The sequence below is a fragment of the Ictidomys tridecemlineatus genome, chromosome 4, assembly GCF_052094955.1.
Source record: "Ictidomys tridecemlineatus isolate mIctTri1 chromosome 4, mIctTri1.hap1, whole genome shotgun sequence".
Classification (NCBI taxonomy): domain Eukaryota; kingdom Metazoa; phylum Chordata; class Mammalia; order Rodentia; family Sciuridae; genus Ictidomys; species Ictidomys tridecemlineatus.
Window position 1 is genome coordinate 106,945,951 of NC_135480.1, and position 16,294 is coordinate 106,962,244.

Sequence of the window (16,294 nt, forward strand, 5' to 3'; positions counted from 1 at the left end):
CCACGTAAAAATAAAATAAATAAAACAAATGTCCATCAACAATTAAAAAGAAGATTAGCACTTCAGTCCCCATAGAAAAGTGAGCTAAGGTCTATCTCACCTTTACGGTAACTTTGTAAGTTTGTCCCATTGGTGGAAGGAAGGGGTATTAATTCAGAACAGGCAAACAGAGGCATTGAATAAGAAGTGAATCATTCTGATTTCTATGAAATATCTTGAAAACACCAATACTCACACTGAGTCTAGGTACCCCCTGCCCTCTGCAGTAGGCAAAGGTAATGAAGTCTGGTAATGTGATTCACATTTCTTCCCATTTATATCATGTAACTGGTATTATGCAGTCTCCACCCTTCCTGTGCTTTTCTTCTCCTAGGAACCTACCCTGGCACAAAATCACACTCTCAGAGCTCTTTGTGCTTTCTATTGTATCCTCTGAAACCCCTAACGCATGATAAGCAATCTTTCCTGTATGTTTATTATCAGTACAAGAGGCCTCTTCCAACTAAGTCTTAACTCACATATCCTCTTTAAATTGTTCTCCCTTTATTTCTCTCAGATGGTTGTTACTCAATGTCTGCACTCTAAATACTCAGATTTAAAAGGTGAGTCTAAAAACTTCTGTAGCCCCCAATGTTTACTCTTCTACTCTCACCTGGGTACCTTCTAGGTTTCCTCACTACTTTCACCACCCAAAACTACTTTATCACAGTCAGTCGTCCTCTGAGGCTTCTGATATCCAGATCGTAGACTTCTGCTTCATTCCAAAGTCTGCCATCATCTTGAGGGTTTTCAGCATACCCATGGAGACAGGCTACCCAGCTTCCTACTACAAAGGTTCTTAACATGCTCAAATTCAATGATTTTATCTCTATTTTTCCCTTCAGTTTTACATTTCCAGACATGATAAGCCTTTTATCATGCAGAATTGTGCCATTTATAAAAAATAAACTGAAAAAAATCTTACCTTTAAAAGTATTTATTTTTTTCCAGTTCCTTACCTAGACATTCCTATTTTACCTGAACTTTGACCTCATCTAAAGCATATAAGTCTTGATTTCTTCATTTTTTTCTCATATATCGATTTCCTTCCATCTTTATTCTGTATGCAATCTAAATCACAAGTCCAACAGTTGCCACTCCATTACTGATATTTTTAACTCCATATTGTTAATTTGCTTTCATCACACCTATCTGGCAAACTCCCAACATTGAAATTAGCCCAACTCTCTACTTGCTCCATTCTTATGCCAAATCTGCTGAGTACCGCTAAAAAGATTCACATACACTATGGTTCTTTTTGGTATTTTTGGTTCCACTATATCTATTGAGATACTGGACCCTCTTCTACACAAATGTTTCTACTTCTCCCTGGGCATTCCACTTTCCAACTAACTTTAGGGGCTCTTTCTCTTTTCCTTGAGTCCTCTCTTCTATCACTTCCAGTATCCGGTCATTACAAACATCAGCCATTTGTGGGATTTACTATCTCATTGATAAATTAGCTTCAGATTTAAAATGATTTTTTTTTTTGGAGATGATACTTGGGATTTAACTCAGTGTCTCTCAATCACTGAGCCACATCTCCGTCCCTATTTTGTATTTCATTTAGAGACAAGGTCTCACTGAGTTGCTTAGCTCCTTACTTTTGCTGAGGTTGACTTTGAAATCAAGATCCTCTTGTCTCAGCCTCCTGAGCCACTGGGATTATAGGAATGTGCCACATGCCTGGCAACTGTTTGGTTTTTGATGCTTGTATGTACTTTCTATATTCTAATATCCCTCCATATGAAATGTCTCTTCCAATGCGCCATATTTTAGCTCCTTAGCACAGAAAAAAATGTTTAACATTCACCAGTCTTGGATGTGGAGGCACAAGGAAAATGAGACATTTTAAGGTCTTTCACAAGCTATTCCTTTAAATAATGTACTCAGATATCCAGGACACTTAGTCTGTTGGAGTCTGAATGGGATAAATTCACCAGGAAAATACATTCTTGGCCTCCTGCAGGCATCATGGAACAGAATTGGCTTTGGACTCTGCCTGTAAGCCAGGGTCCCCTGAACTGGCTGCTTAAGCTCCTTGTTTACAGCAATATATTCTGTAAAGGAGCTGATGTCTCCAGATTCAATGCTGATCTTCAACATGACTTCTTTATCTTTAACTAGAGTCTCACTGAAACCCAAGTCTTTTCTCTGGATCAAGGACTTTATAGCAAGATGGCGAATGGTGAATCTAAAAGAAAAAAATGAAACAAAACATTCTGAGACTTACAGAAAACACCCACAGTTACTTTGGGTTCCAAATGTTAGGAATGGCAAAGGGAAGAAAAGGGCAGAGAAGAGCAGAGACAAGACTGAATGTTTTATAAAGAAAAAGGCAAATGTAGGGAAACAATTAAACCAAAATCAATAAAAGGAATCCAAACAGCAAGGATGACAGAAAACAGAAGAAAGGGAAGAAAAATGAGAAATATGGGAAAAGAATAGGGAAACTGAATTCTTACCTGGCATCTGGCATGAGTTGTAGAGAAAATGTCAGCTTATGCTTAAAACTCTTGTTCTGGAGCATGCACTTGAGGCATACTTCTCCTGTAGACTCAACTGCTTAAAAATTAGAGAAGAGAAGTGTTGGAAGGCAGACATGACCAGACAAATGATTGGCACCTCCCCAGCTCAGTGTATTAAAATTTCTAAGTAGTAATCAGATAGCCCAGGAAGTCAGAGACTTGATACGATGAGGAAGATGGTGGGCTGGCTCTCCCTGGGATTTGCAGTCTTGCTGAAATGTAAATCTACCTACCAACTTTATTGAAATTGTCATGACAGTTGCTAATTTGCCTCACCTGTATTTTCCCAATGAGCAGGGCATATATGATTAACCTCTGATCTTTAAACATGGCTGTTGGTTCTGGGGAAAGCATGGTAGGAGGCACACCAAGAGGCAAATTCCAGCCCAGAGAGATACTGCATGTAGCAGGCTGTAGAGAGTGCTTCAGGGAACTAAGAGCCTGATGGAGGAAAGGGAACCAAATAGGCAGAAACAAATAAGGATGAGAAGGATACCCACAATTAACTGAATGTTTATTATGTATCAGGTGCTATGTGACATAATATGTTATGTCTAATTCTTAATACTATCTTGGGATGTGGGTATTATCTCTTTTGCTTTACACATAAGAAAACAAAGGTTGAGAGATTTAATAGCATAAATGTTAATGAAGATATGCTAGGGGGAGTTGATATCTAGATAATGGAACTAAAGAAGCAATAGGGAAAGAAGAGTTTAGAGTGGGGTGCAGTGGTGCATACCTGTAATTCCAGGAGCTCAATAGGCTGAGGCAAGAGGATCACAAGTTCCAAGCCAGCCTCAGTAAAAACTGAGGTGCAGAGCAACTCAGCGAGACCATGTCTCTAAATAAAATACAAAATAGGGCTGGGGATGTGGCTCAGTGATTGAGAGACCCTGAGTTCAATCCCCAGTACCATCAATTTACCACTAAAAGAGGTCCTGAAGTACAGGTCTAGAATCTCAAACATGATAGCCAAAGCTCTTAGTTTCTCTGAATTTGTTCTCAAATACAAAAGATTCAACCTCTCTCAGATTCTTATTTCTGGTCTTCCAACTAATTGGGCCATATTCTAGGTGTACAGTGGCCATATTTGTATGAGACCACACATAGCCCTACTAAGGACAAAGCCCACTTTTGGGAAAATGCACACTGGAAGCAAGTTGGGCTCCTGCCCTTGTAGCAGTGTCCCCTACCCTGCTGTGTACTTGGTCTGGATTGCCAACCTCTGGACACAGGGCTTGTCCCTCAGCTTGAACTGCATCCTGTCCTTACCTGTGATGAACTCTGAAGTGTCCCCTGTCACCTGGGCAATGCTTTTTATTAAGCTGGTAGAGATACCTTCTGCAATACCAAATGAGAAACATCTGCAATTATAAATAAATGGAGGTTAGACATGGGCACTCAAGAGTGGACTTACACAATTAACAAGGAATGGTGACAATTACAGGATAAGTTAATCTACTTCCCTGATGAGAACTGTAATAGAAGCCAATCACTGAACATGTTGTATATTTAGGGAACTTTAAAAAAACCTGAAATTAATAGTAGAATTTAAGCATGCTGAGACTCTTCAGCAACAGGTTTCTCTTCCATTTTCCAGATAAAGAATTGGGGACCTGAAAACTTAACAAAACTCTCCACATCCATATCCCTACCAAATGGTCAACATGGTACTAAACATTACACTGAGCAGAACATTACTCTGAAATGAAAGAAAATAGAGAAACTCTCTCCTTGTACCTCCCTGGTACTATTAGGGCACTGTATCTGCCCAGGAAGGCCATTCTTAATATGTGGTCTTCTGATTTTCAGTTGGAAAGATCTTACTGTGTCCTAGTTTGTGTGCACCAGAACATACTTAAACTGTCTAATTTCCCAAATAAATGTATCTATGAACAGAGAATGCCTTGATAATACTAATGTAAGCATATAAACAACACGAAAAAATAGTTTCTATTGTGAATTAATATTATGGATTTTGATTTATATAACAAATCATTTTTCATTTGGGTTAGTATGAGTCATCATCCTCAAATCTAGTGACATCACATTAGGATGAATGCAATTAATTTGGTATCATTCTCTCTGATGACCAAATTCTGCCAGCATCTTGATGCCCTCACTGCTACTTTTCCAACATGAACTTTGTACTGTCCCTATGCTATATATATAGTGCTTATATGCATAGTTTTACTTATTTTCATGTATGAAATCAAAACTGAAACTTTTTTTGATCATAAATCTCTGCCTAGAACTCACTAAAATGTTCTGTGTGGATGAATATAAGATAATAATTATAATAATAGCAAAAATTTATACAATATCTATTTTGGGTTGAGGACAATTCCTGATGAAAACACTGGTATTATGAGACTCTAGGTTGCAAGTGGCAGCACTAGGGTTTGGTCCTCCCAGAAGAAATCACATTCATATTGTTCCTATGTTTCTCGCAGTTAAACTGAACTTTTTAAATTACACTAAATGTTTCAGTAACTTCTCCATCTGGGAAGACAAAAAGCTGTATGAAGTCAGAAAACACACATTAAACTTTAATTTCATTGTAAGGTATCAGAATTTGCCCTTGAAAGCCCTAATTGCTTAATTCCAGAGACTCCAGGGCTCTTCAAACAGGCACGCACACTACTGGCACTGCACAGCATCCTCACAGGTCTGTTAGCACCACGGGATTTTCAGCTCCTCTACACACTGACTGCACTCAGGCTTTTTGGGCACTCCACAAAGGCAATACAGACTGAGTTAAGTATTACAAGATAGAGTCTTCCAATTATATACCACATTTTAAAACTCCTTCAGTGAAGCTCAGGGACTGATTTTTTCATTTTCTCTGTATCCTTCTGTTAAGTCTGTTCCAATTCCTACCTGTAGGGGGTGACCAGGGATGGAGGGCTTCCTGTAAATGTTCTGAAGTGGTGCCAAGATTTCAGTGCCCCCTAGGTACCGTGCTCATGATCTTAACCTTCTTCACCTCCTCCTCCATTGTTTTCTGAGTGTACTTCACACTCTTCCTGAGAGAAACAAATAGACCCAGGTATAGAACAGCAGTTGGACATTGCACACAGCTGAGAAATCCAAGTAAAATAGTAATCCCACCTGAAATCCCCAAAGCCTAGAACAATTCTTCAGGAATATCTTTAAAAATCTACTCTCTTCGTTTAAAGGATTAATTTTCTGGTCTTTTCAGAAATTTATGGAAAGAATTTCTCATAGGAAGATTCAAATTGATAGATGTCAAAATAACATCCTAGTAGGCAAACTCTTCAGCAGCAGAATCAGTGTTTCCTGAAGGGGAGAGAGGATGAGGAGAGAGTGAGAGAACTTTTTCAGACCCTGCCAAGCCAACTCTTGGGACTGCAGCCTGTCACCCTGATTTCATGCCATATTACCTTCTAAGACCTCAGAGTGGTCATGCCTGCTGCTGCTCAGTTGGAGAACAGACCTATACCTCCCAATGCACCCCACTTTAACCCCTCAGATTCATCCTTACTTGACTACCTGACTCAGGAAAAGGAACTGGATTTACCTGAGCTGCCTCTATGCATGACTGAGACCCAACCTGGTTATTCTTGGGACACTGCATACTTCCTGAGCAGTCCATATGGAACACAAATTCTCCACTGGTCATAGAGTGCCTCATCTTCAGGAATGTCTGAATAGAAACTCACCATGACAGAAGGCTCTCCCAGTAAACTACCTATACAAAAGGGATAAAAATCCTGTGAGAAAAAAGGGCAAAAATCTTAAAGCCACCAGAAATCAATTATAGTGAACTCAAAATCTCAAATCTAAATTTCTGTGTTTGATACTTAGGCAGTATTAGCTTGTAAAGGGCTTTGGCAAGTGAGGCATAAACATATAAAAAAGTAAGGGAAGAATAATCAACCCTTTTAACAGTGTCCCTGGAAGCTATTTTCCTGGAAGCTGAGCAAATGAGTGAGACACATGAGATGAACATTTTCCAGCATTTGCCAAAAGAAGCAGCAGATAAGTTTATCTGCAGAGGCACACCTTCTTCATATCAAACCAATGGTAATCCTATCACAAAGGTCATTGTTTCAGTCTTTAATTGCAGCTTTGAAAGGTTGATGCTCATATGCATAATTTTGAAGCTCATAAATTACAAGAGTATTTATAAGGAATATATACACCAATGAAATTCCGTGTGATTTGGTATGAAGGACTCACTGATATTCTCTGGAATAGAAGAAAGTTCTGGGGTTCATGCTGAATTCAAATAGCTTCACATAAACCGTGGGATGACGGAGAACAGAGGAGACCACCCTGAGTGGATAAACTGTTAAAGCTATATCTGATTTTACTTTTAGGTGTGAATGAAAATTGAGGCTGGAATTAAAACATCATTATTGAGATGGAAATGAAATGAGAATGGCTGGATTATATTAACTCCACTTTTATAGTTCCGAGAATATAAGAGGATATGGAATGAGGTACCATTATTATATTTTTATAAACTGAATCTAGAATGGTAGAATTAAATCCTTAGAAACCTTGGATTCAATATGACCATGGAACCTGTTTCAGTTTAATCTTTTATTCATGGGATACTTTACTAATCAAACAGGCTACTGAATATAGTAGGTATCATCCACAAAAGATTTGATAAAGTTTAGTTGAGAAAATTATGTATATACAATCCAGACATCTGGATATATAATGTAGCATTGTTTTTGATGAGTAAGATATATTCCTTTCTGTGACAAGAAACACCTGGGTATTGTTGGGCTGGCACTGTCCTGAGAAGTTAGAAAGGTGGAATGGGACTCAGTACATATGAACTGTTCAGAACACCACCAGATACATGGTAAGCACTGCAGCTATATTGTCTACTATAACTCTTTCAGCTTCCTTCAAATTATCTTTAGCAATCTCTGCTTTCTTGTTTTCTTTTTCTTTTCTTTTCTTTTTTTGCTTCCTTATTTTCAAAGAAGGTGTTTGAAATCTTAACTTTACCACTTGCTATCCCCAGTTTCTTCATCTGAAAAATCAAGGTAAGAATATCTACTTCATATGATTGTTTTGTTGGTTAAGTGATATAATACCCTTATGAAACTTAGCTGAGGACTGAACTCATATTGAACTCTTAATAATTTTATAAAATTATTTCTAAAAGTTATTTTTATGCAGTTATTTTTTTAATTAAAATTTTAATTTTAAAAAGACATCATTCCCTTAATATAGTAAATTCTTCTAAGTTTTTAAAAAATAATGTTGTGCTTTCCCCTCTATACTGGTATGCTTCATTTGGCACAACACTAAAATGTTTTTATTGAGCCAGGTTGCTATTCCAAGATTTCATTTGCTTCCTTGTGGTTACATGCACAGCAAATCAAATCGACCAAATATGTGAGCTACAAAGCTGAACCTGAATACCACTGCTGGAAGAGATTCATGAGACTGATAAAGATGTCCTTGATGTCCCTCTGTGGCCTATAGAACTGGCCATGGGAGTAGATAAGAACATCTGCATAGGGCCTAGAAAAATATCAGACAAGAAAAGAGACAGAGATCTCAAACCTTATCTTCCAAAATTGAACATTATGAAATAATGTTCTGAGAACAAATCACTAGTAATATATTTCACAGGCATGAAGAGCTCACCAATAGGAATCAAACACAGATTACTAATGTACAAGGCAGAGAGTGCAGCTTCATGGGAGATGAACTGGTTATAGCAAACATTTTTGAGGTCGGGACCTCATCATGGGCAGCTGGCCCTAAGGAATAATGGTTGCCAAGTGAGGCCACCCAAAGAATGCCACTTTGCAAGCTCAAGTGTGTGAAACTACCTTGGCCACACATCAGTAATGAGAGCCTGGGATGGCCTGTGGGAACTGACTCCAGAGAACTGTTTGCACAGCAGTTGTTGTTGTGTAAGCATGAGTCTAGTCCCAACCATGTCGCTGTGAATGTGACTGTCTCCAACAATGCCTCCATTCTAACCATGTGGAAAATGCTGCTGAGTGGAGGTATCTTTCCAGTGATACTTTATGGTCCCTGCACCCCAATACAGGCATCCAGGAAGGCCCAAGAGAACAATAGATTGACTTGGTTGTACCACTTTTTTTTATTAGGAAAAGCACATGTGTGTTCAGGAAGATTTAGTTAATAAGAAAAATTAGGGAAAAGTAAGAAACTGAACTTACTAAGACACTAAACAGTATTAGAAATTAATAATTAGGGCATTATAAAATTTTAGAGATTGATAGTGGTGATTGTGGTGAAAGATGAATTAATTAAGGTCACAGAACTGTCCACTTGAAATATTTAAAGTGTTAAATTTTATTATTTGTCACAATTAAAAAAAAAGAAAAAATTTCAGGACTATTACATGTAGGTATGAAGAATCTATCAATAAAGGTTATTCACTTAATTATAAAAAGAAATTAAGAAACCAAACATTGTCTTAGTTTGATCCCAATGACTATATTCATATTTCCTTTTTAAAAAATGTTTTTTTTTCTTGCATATGTTATTTTATATTGGTAACCTGCTTGTGTGACTTATTTCTTACTTCCGGTTACATGGAGGCCTTTCTTCCAAATTATTCTAAAATGCCAATGTATAATATTTCAGTAGCTGGATATTAACTTATCACATTAATGAGGGCACAGCATAGTAAATAAAATAATTTTAATCATTTAACACTTGATGTTATTAAAATTGTTATTAAAATGTATCCAGTGCATATTTTTATTTGTATTTAGATTTATTTCCTTAGATAACATTCCAAAAATTGTAGTTACCAAATTGAGCATTTATTTAGATATATATGGCAAAATTTGTCTTGAAAAGATCGACACAGAACATTTTGTTCACAGTAATCTATGACAGTGCCAAACTCACTATACCTTTTGAAACATTAAGCATTATATTTGCAAATCTTTGATATTTTAAAATATAAAGATGTCATATGCTCATTTTTATTGGCATTTTATCTGGACTGATCACTGTTGCATGTATATAAATGCCTGAATTTTCTGTTATGAATTATTTGTTCACATTATTCATCTAACTATCTACTACTTAAACTTGCCTATAAGACAATGGCACAGCGTACTCCCAAGCCAATCTCTTTGCGTGCTGCAGTGAAGCTCTTTCAATATTTCACTTGAGTAGGTTTAGCTGCTATTGGATAGAAAATGGAAGTGAGGATATTTGAGAGTGATTCTAAGACAGTTATCTGCCAAAAACTGAGTACAAAGGGGGAAAAAAATACCTGGCTTCTTCTCAGGTATCCCCATCTCCTCAGATACTCGGGTGCTGTGCACCTCCCTGTATTAAACCAGGAGTTCCACGTCCCTGTAAAACTTGTGTTCTTCAGCCAAGGAAACCTGAGTTGGGGACTATCAAGGGAGTTAGGTTAGAACATCACTCTTTGTTGCCTGGAGCTGAGGTCAGAGCTGAGGGCCACAGGCTTCTTCCACCAGTGAGCATGACTAGGAGCAGAGGGAGAATCAGGAGAAGACTCAGCACATTAAACCTGGGTGAGGAGGGAGCACAGTGCATCCCCCTCTGGGTTAACAGGGAAATGTAAGGACCACCTGGGAAGGGCTGCACAAAATTAAGACCCAAGGAATAGGGTCCTGGCAACAACAGTCCTCTCTTACTGATTACCTGAGCAGAAGTCTTATCATCTGCAAGGAACTCAACAGCACTCAAGGGGCAGTTGGAGTGGACCCTCTGGATGCCATGCTGGGAGCGGATGGTGGCAACCATGCTGAGTGTGTAGGGCAGTTCCTCCAAGGTGACTAGAGGAGTTTTCATATCAAGGCAACTATCTATAAGATGTTCTACAAAAAATTAATTTCATTCTGTTTTCCTTTTTAATAGTTTTTGCACACCCCAAAATGAAGGAAAAAAGTCCCCTATTATGCCACCCCAGTATTCAAAGGGGAAAAGGATTCACCAGGGAGATGGAATCTAGGATTCAGGATGGCTGGGAGTATATAGTGCAGGGCCCCATCAGTGTCCAAGGGCAGCTCCTGAACATACCTCAGGGTGAGCTCCACCTTTGACCCAGGCTGGAGGTTCCCCACATTGCAACATCTCTGGAGTATGAGTCCTCCTTCAATAAATAGGCCTCCTGACCCTGGGATATGGCACCCTCATAGTTGTGTTGGGCCTAAGGAAAATACGAGGGATGGGAATGAAAGGTAACAACAAACGAAAAGACAGGACTACAGAAAATAAAGACTGTTAGAGAAAGAAATTAATGAGTCTTCTCAATTTCACACCTGGAGTTTGAATGCCTTTAACTGATTTATCCTTAAATGATTTCAGGAAAATCAGCATTTAGATGTGAGTGGAGGAAAAAGCATCCAACACCAGCACTTTTTGTGAAGATGCATTTGAATGTGATCTTAAAGAGTTCACATTAATCATTAAAGGAAGGGAGAAGACAAAGAACCCATCTCCTGTACCTCCATCTTGTCCTGTAATTCTGCCACAATTTTCTTCCCATCCATCATGTCCTCGAAGCTAAAGACATCAAAGTCTTCCTCCATTGGGTACATAAAGGAGGCTTCCAAAAGGACTTTCTCCTCATTATCACAGTTTAAGGTTGCAGACACACTGGCCACAAACTCAAGGATGGACAGAGAAGTTCTTCAGTGCCTCTGGGGATAGGTCCACAAGCTATAATAGAGTTCCACAAGCTATAATAGAAGACCTCTTGCAGGTTAGGGGTTGGGCTAGCACTGGTACACAAGGGTTGGACATAAGGTGACCTGGCTCCTGTTGGAGAGTGATTAGGCCACAGGAGCCCTCCATGCTGACAAGGTGATCTGAGGAAAAGACACATTATGAGCAGAGAGACATATTGGGAGATATGCATCCAAATATTAGTACATTATGAGCCTCCCTCTTTCATAAGAATACATTCAGGAAGTTAGGGTTGGATCTAGAACAAAAGGAGGAGGAAAAGGGGACAGAGTCTGATAGTTTGGCTCCTTCTAAATGACAACCTTCCCCAGGAGTGGGGGTGGGTGATGCTGTATGATTCAACAAGGTTCACTAAACAGGAAATTTTAAAACCCTTGAACCTTCTTAAAACAGCAATTCCACTTTTTCAAAAGGTCAAAAGTACGTTTAATACACTGTTTCCTTGGAAATATTGAATAGATCCCATGGTAGAGCAAAATGAGAATTTTAGCAGTTTAAGAGCAGACAGGCTGTGGTTTCGCACACTGACACATAGCAAATCTGCTTAATGACATTTAACCATAGAGGTTTGAAGTGGCTAACAAGTAGCTGTAACAGATAACTGCAGGAACAGAAGCAGGAAAAAAAGTAGTGGGAATAGAACAATCCCCATTTAGGCTTAGTGCTATAGAAATCCCTAAGCTATGTGAGCTGAGTCCCTAGACTGTTGACAAACTTGTACCTATATAAGAAATGTAGAATGCACCTTCCAATAGAATTGCACCAACTCCCTTACCTTGATGTACCCCCAAATTTGCTTGTGTATAAAAGTATAAGCCCCATTATGCTTAGGGCTCAGACATTGGCAAATATCCCTCTGAGCTGTGGTGCTACTTATAAATTATTGCTTCTAGATCTCGGTATTCTGACCCTCATTTCCCACTATACTCTCATAACCCTAATCTCCCTTGAAATTCGGTATTATCTTTCCAAAATAATAACCATCACACCTTCATTTCACATTTGGAGTAATATATGCAAAATTCCTACATTAGTATTTTTAAACTGGAACAGATACCAGCATTGTTTGTGTTGTCCTTGTTACTATTATTCAACAAACATTTACTGTTAATCATTATGAATCATTCTATTCAGACTCCCATGTAAGAAGCATCTTAAGTCTCCTAGACCTTGTACCATATGCCTTGTGACTTTTCTTTTACATGTCACAGTTCTTTTTTTTAATTGCTATGTCCAAATTATTCTAGTATTCAAGTAGTATACATGCAACATGTCCCACATTTTAAATCAGACTGTCCTAAACATTCCTCTCAAATTTTATAATCATTTTGGAGGTACATTCCATGTAATTTGATACATATCAACAGAGATACATCTTATGTACCAAAAGCATGATTTAATGCAATTCTTTTATCCAGGGGGCCCACAGGTGGGTTTAATCCTAATGCTGAATCCTCATGCTCCAGGGAGTCATTTTGAGTCCATTCTGCACTGGATCATGTGCTAGCTTGCCTCTCCCTGATCTGATACAGTGTGACTTGGGCTGCCATCTCCAGGACCAACAGGGGCTTTCACTAAAAATAGGACTTAAAGAGTTAAAATGGCACCACCTGGAGCTCAGAGCATGCTGGAGAACAATAGCACACATGTGCTTATCCAGAGCCCTGGAGAGAATATAGAGAATGCCATGCTTACCTAAGGGACCTGCAGGCACAAAAACAGGGGCTCTTTTGAGGAACAGCTTTCTTTCTGGAATGATCCCTGCTCAAGCTTTCTGAAGCATTGGGTAAAAATATTTGTAAACTCACTATACTGATCCAAATCATTATTTAAAGCACATATTAGGGTGATGATTTTGCTAGTGATGAAATACTTGTCTAGAACAAACAAGACCTTGAGTTAGATCCACAAACACGCACACATACACACCCACTCCCACACCTAGAAAAACAAAGTCTCCACTTTAACAAAATTTGAAATCGTGCCCATGCTGATTATCCACGTGATATCACTTGCAACAAGCCTTGTTATACAAATCCAGAGCAATAACCAGGCTCCTCATTCCAAATCTGTTATTACAGGCAATTGAATAAAAACAGTGCATTGTAAAACACCCCACATTTTAAAACAACACAAGAGGAAAGTAGCAGGTTAGAGAAGAGGAGAACATGCTGAGGGAAAGGGCTTCCAGGATGATCCCTAAGTGGGACAGGTAGAAGAGTCTGGGCTAAGTCAGAGAAAGAACATCTAATAACACCCACAGGAAACTTAAGGCAGTAGATTCATACAGGAACAAAGCAGACCAAAGACTGAGAAAAATCCAAGCTTTCAGCTACCCAGGAGAGAGAGCTTCTCTCTCATCCTGAGAGCTCTGTCTGGACAGGACATCAGAGATGTAAGAGTCTGACAGAAGAAGTCTCAGGCAGGCAGGGAGGGGAGGAGCAGGAGAATCCAGTGGACCACACCCTAACAGCCTGTTATGAGAAGTGGAAAACCTGGGTCAGCCAGGAAGAGATTTGGCTTCAGCGTGGGGCTTGCCCAGAATCAGAGAGTGATTCGATCTTTAAATTTTCAGTCCTAGATTCTCATTGCCCAGGTATTTACAAAAAGGGACAGCAGCAATCTCAGCTTTGACATAGATAGGCTTGGGAGCTGCAATGATTGAGTTGGGTGGAGACTTAAAGCCACATTTGACAGCACAAACATACACAAAACAGAGAAAACATCACATCCCAGAGAAAAGCAGGAGGAAGGGAGAAGTAGAGGGATGGAGAGATAGAAAAGCAATAGTAAAATGGGAAAGGTGGGGATTATCAGAAGATAGCCAAATTTTCCCTCCAGGCCTTCCCCCAAGATTCCCCTAAACAAGTGAACTTGCAGAAATCCTGGGGAAACACACCAGTACTAAGTTCCACACCCTGGGGTTTGCAACTAGAAGTCAGGCACCAATAGATGTAAGGAGAGGGTAAAGGGAGGTAAAATGGGAGGCTCAGGCTTCAGGTGCAGGGGTGGGATTCCGTCTCAGTGCAGACAGCAGGGTAACCTACCTCCTCCTGAAGGTCCCAGAGCTCTGAGCTGATGAAAAATGAAAGAAAATGCAGTTACATTTCCCAGGAAGTCCTGCCCCCTTCTAGGGACCAGTTATAATTTATCAACTATATCTCTAAGGAACCTACTGATATTTATTAAACAAATACTTGAACTTCTACTATTCTTTGGATCTTGTAAAAGTTCCCAACCTGAGAATATTTGTAGACATCTGTCTGGTGTCTACAAAGGAACTGTTAGAGAGACAAAGAGAGAAAGGGCTATTTTTTCCATTGAAAATGCTGCAAGAGTAACATTAGGAGTGATATAAGATGCTAAATATCCCTGTAACAGACTTTACCAAGTAAAGTAAAATGAGGATAGTGGTGTAGCTAATTCCCTGAGTTGTTTTAAGATCTAATTGATCTTAATGCATGTGAAAGTAAACACACACACACACACACACACACACACACAAATACTTATACATAAAGAGTAAAGCAATGCATAAGAACAAGAACAAATTTGTTTTATCAGTAGTAAGCAATAATACAGATATATATTACTATTATATATGACAAACTAATTATGATAAGGTATGGTCTATTTCTCTGGATAGAAATCATATATATATAATATTTATATATTATATATATTATATATTACATATGATATTATATATATTCTTTCCTCAGCTACATCTTCACTTTATTGGCTGAAGTTTCTGGCAACATGAGAAAAAAGAGGGGAAATGAGCAGCATTCATCCTCTGATCTAGCTGAGTCACAAGCTTAGAAAAAGAAGTCTGCTGCAGACCAGACACAGAATCTGCTTGAAAGGACAGAATCAGAGAACACACATATGTTGCTGCTTATTGTAAGGATAAATAGGTGAAATGACCCTAAACCTGGCACAATAACAAGTAAACAGACCTTAAAAGGGCTAGAATTATGGATAAAATTGTAATAAATCATGTAGATGTATCTAGTTGGGGCATTTCATTATGAGGAGATTTGGCTCCTGATCTTCAACTTAAAAGGTTGATGCTACTATAGCTTCATAATGAATTTATAGTATTGATGAGGATCAGTTTTCAAAGTGTTTTAATGGAACTAGTTCAAGGACAATTGGTATGAAGCTATGATTTGATCCACAAATTTCGGAGCATTGTCCATAATAAAGTCCTGGTCGTGTTGATGTAAGAGTAGCTTCATTAAGTCGGCCTGGAATTGCATCTGTTTTTAATCCAAGGATGAAACTGCTCAGGAGTGAAGTACTTCTTCAGATGAGATTAGCATTCGTACAGGTAATTCTATTGGAAGTACGACTTGATTATCAACTTCTAGAAGTCGTAGGTCTCCTGGGGCCAAATCTGAGGTTGGAATTATGTAAGAATCAAAATTAAGATCTTTGTAATCTGTGTATTCGTAGCTTTAATATCATTGGTGGCCTATTGTTTTTACTGTTAAGGATGGGTCATTAATTTCGTCTATTATGTACAGAATACGTAGAGAGGGAAGGGCAATTAGAAAAAGAATAATAGCAGGGAGAATGGTTCAAATAGTTTCTACTTCTTGAGCATCTATAGTGCTTGTATGAGTTAATTTTGTAGTTAATATTAATGAGATAATATAAAGGACTAGAGAGCTAATTAAGAAAACAATTATAAGAGTATGGTCATGAAAGTGTAAAAGTTCTTCTATAATGGGAGTTGTGGCATCTTGAAATCCTAATTCGAGCAGGTATGCCATAGAGATATATAGGAATTTAACCTGTGAATTAACTTTGACAAAGTTATGTAATTATTTTACTAATATCTCATGAAGAAAGTCATAATGGTTATGAGACTAGCTTGAAACTAGTTTTAGGAAGTTCGATTCTTCCCTTTCTTGATCTAGGCTTTAATATAAGTAGGCTCTTCAAATGTGTGATAGGGTGGAGGGCACCCATGTAGTCATTCTAAGTTAGTTGGTGTTAGTTCTGCAGTGAGAACGTCT

The 16,294-nt window shown here is 38.5% G+C and overlaps 1 pseudogene; it reads right to left on the bottom strand.

The window, feature by feature from the left end:
• Positions 1-1,890: 1,890 nt before the first annotated feature.
• LOC101970016 (von Willebrand factor A domain-containing protein 5A-like) lies at positions 1,891-12,092 on the bottom strand (annotated as a pseudogene).
• Positions 12,093-16,294: the final 4,202 nt, after the last annotated feature.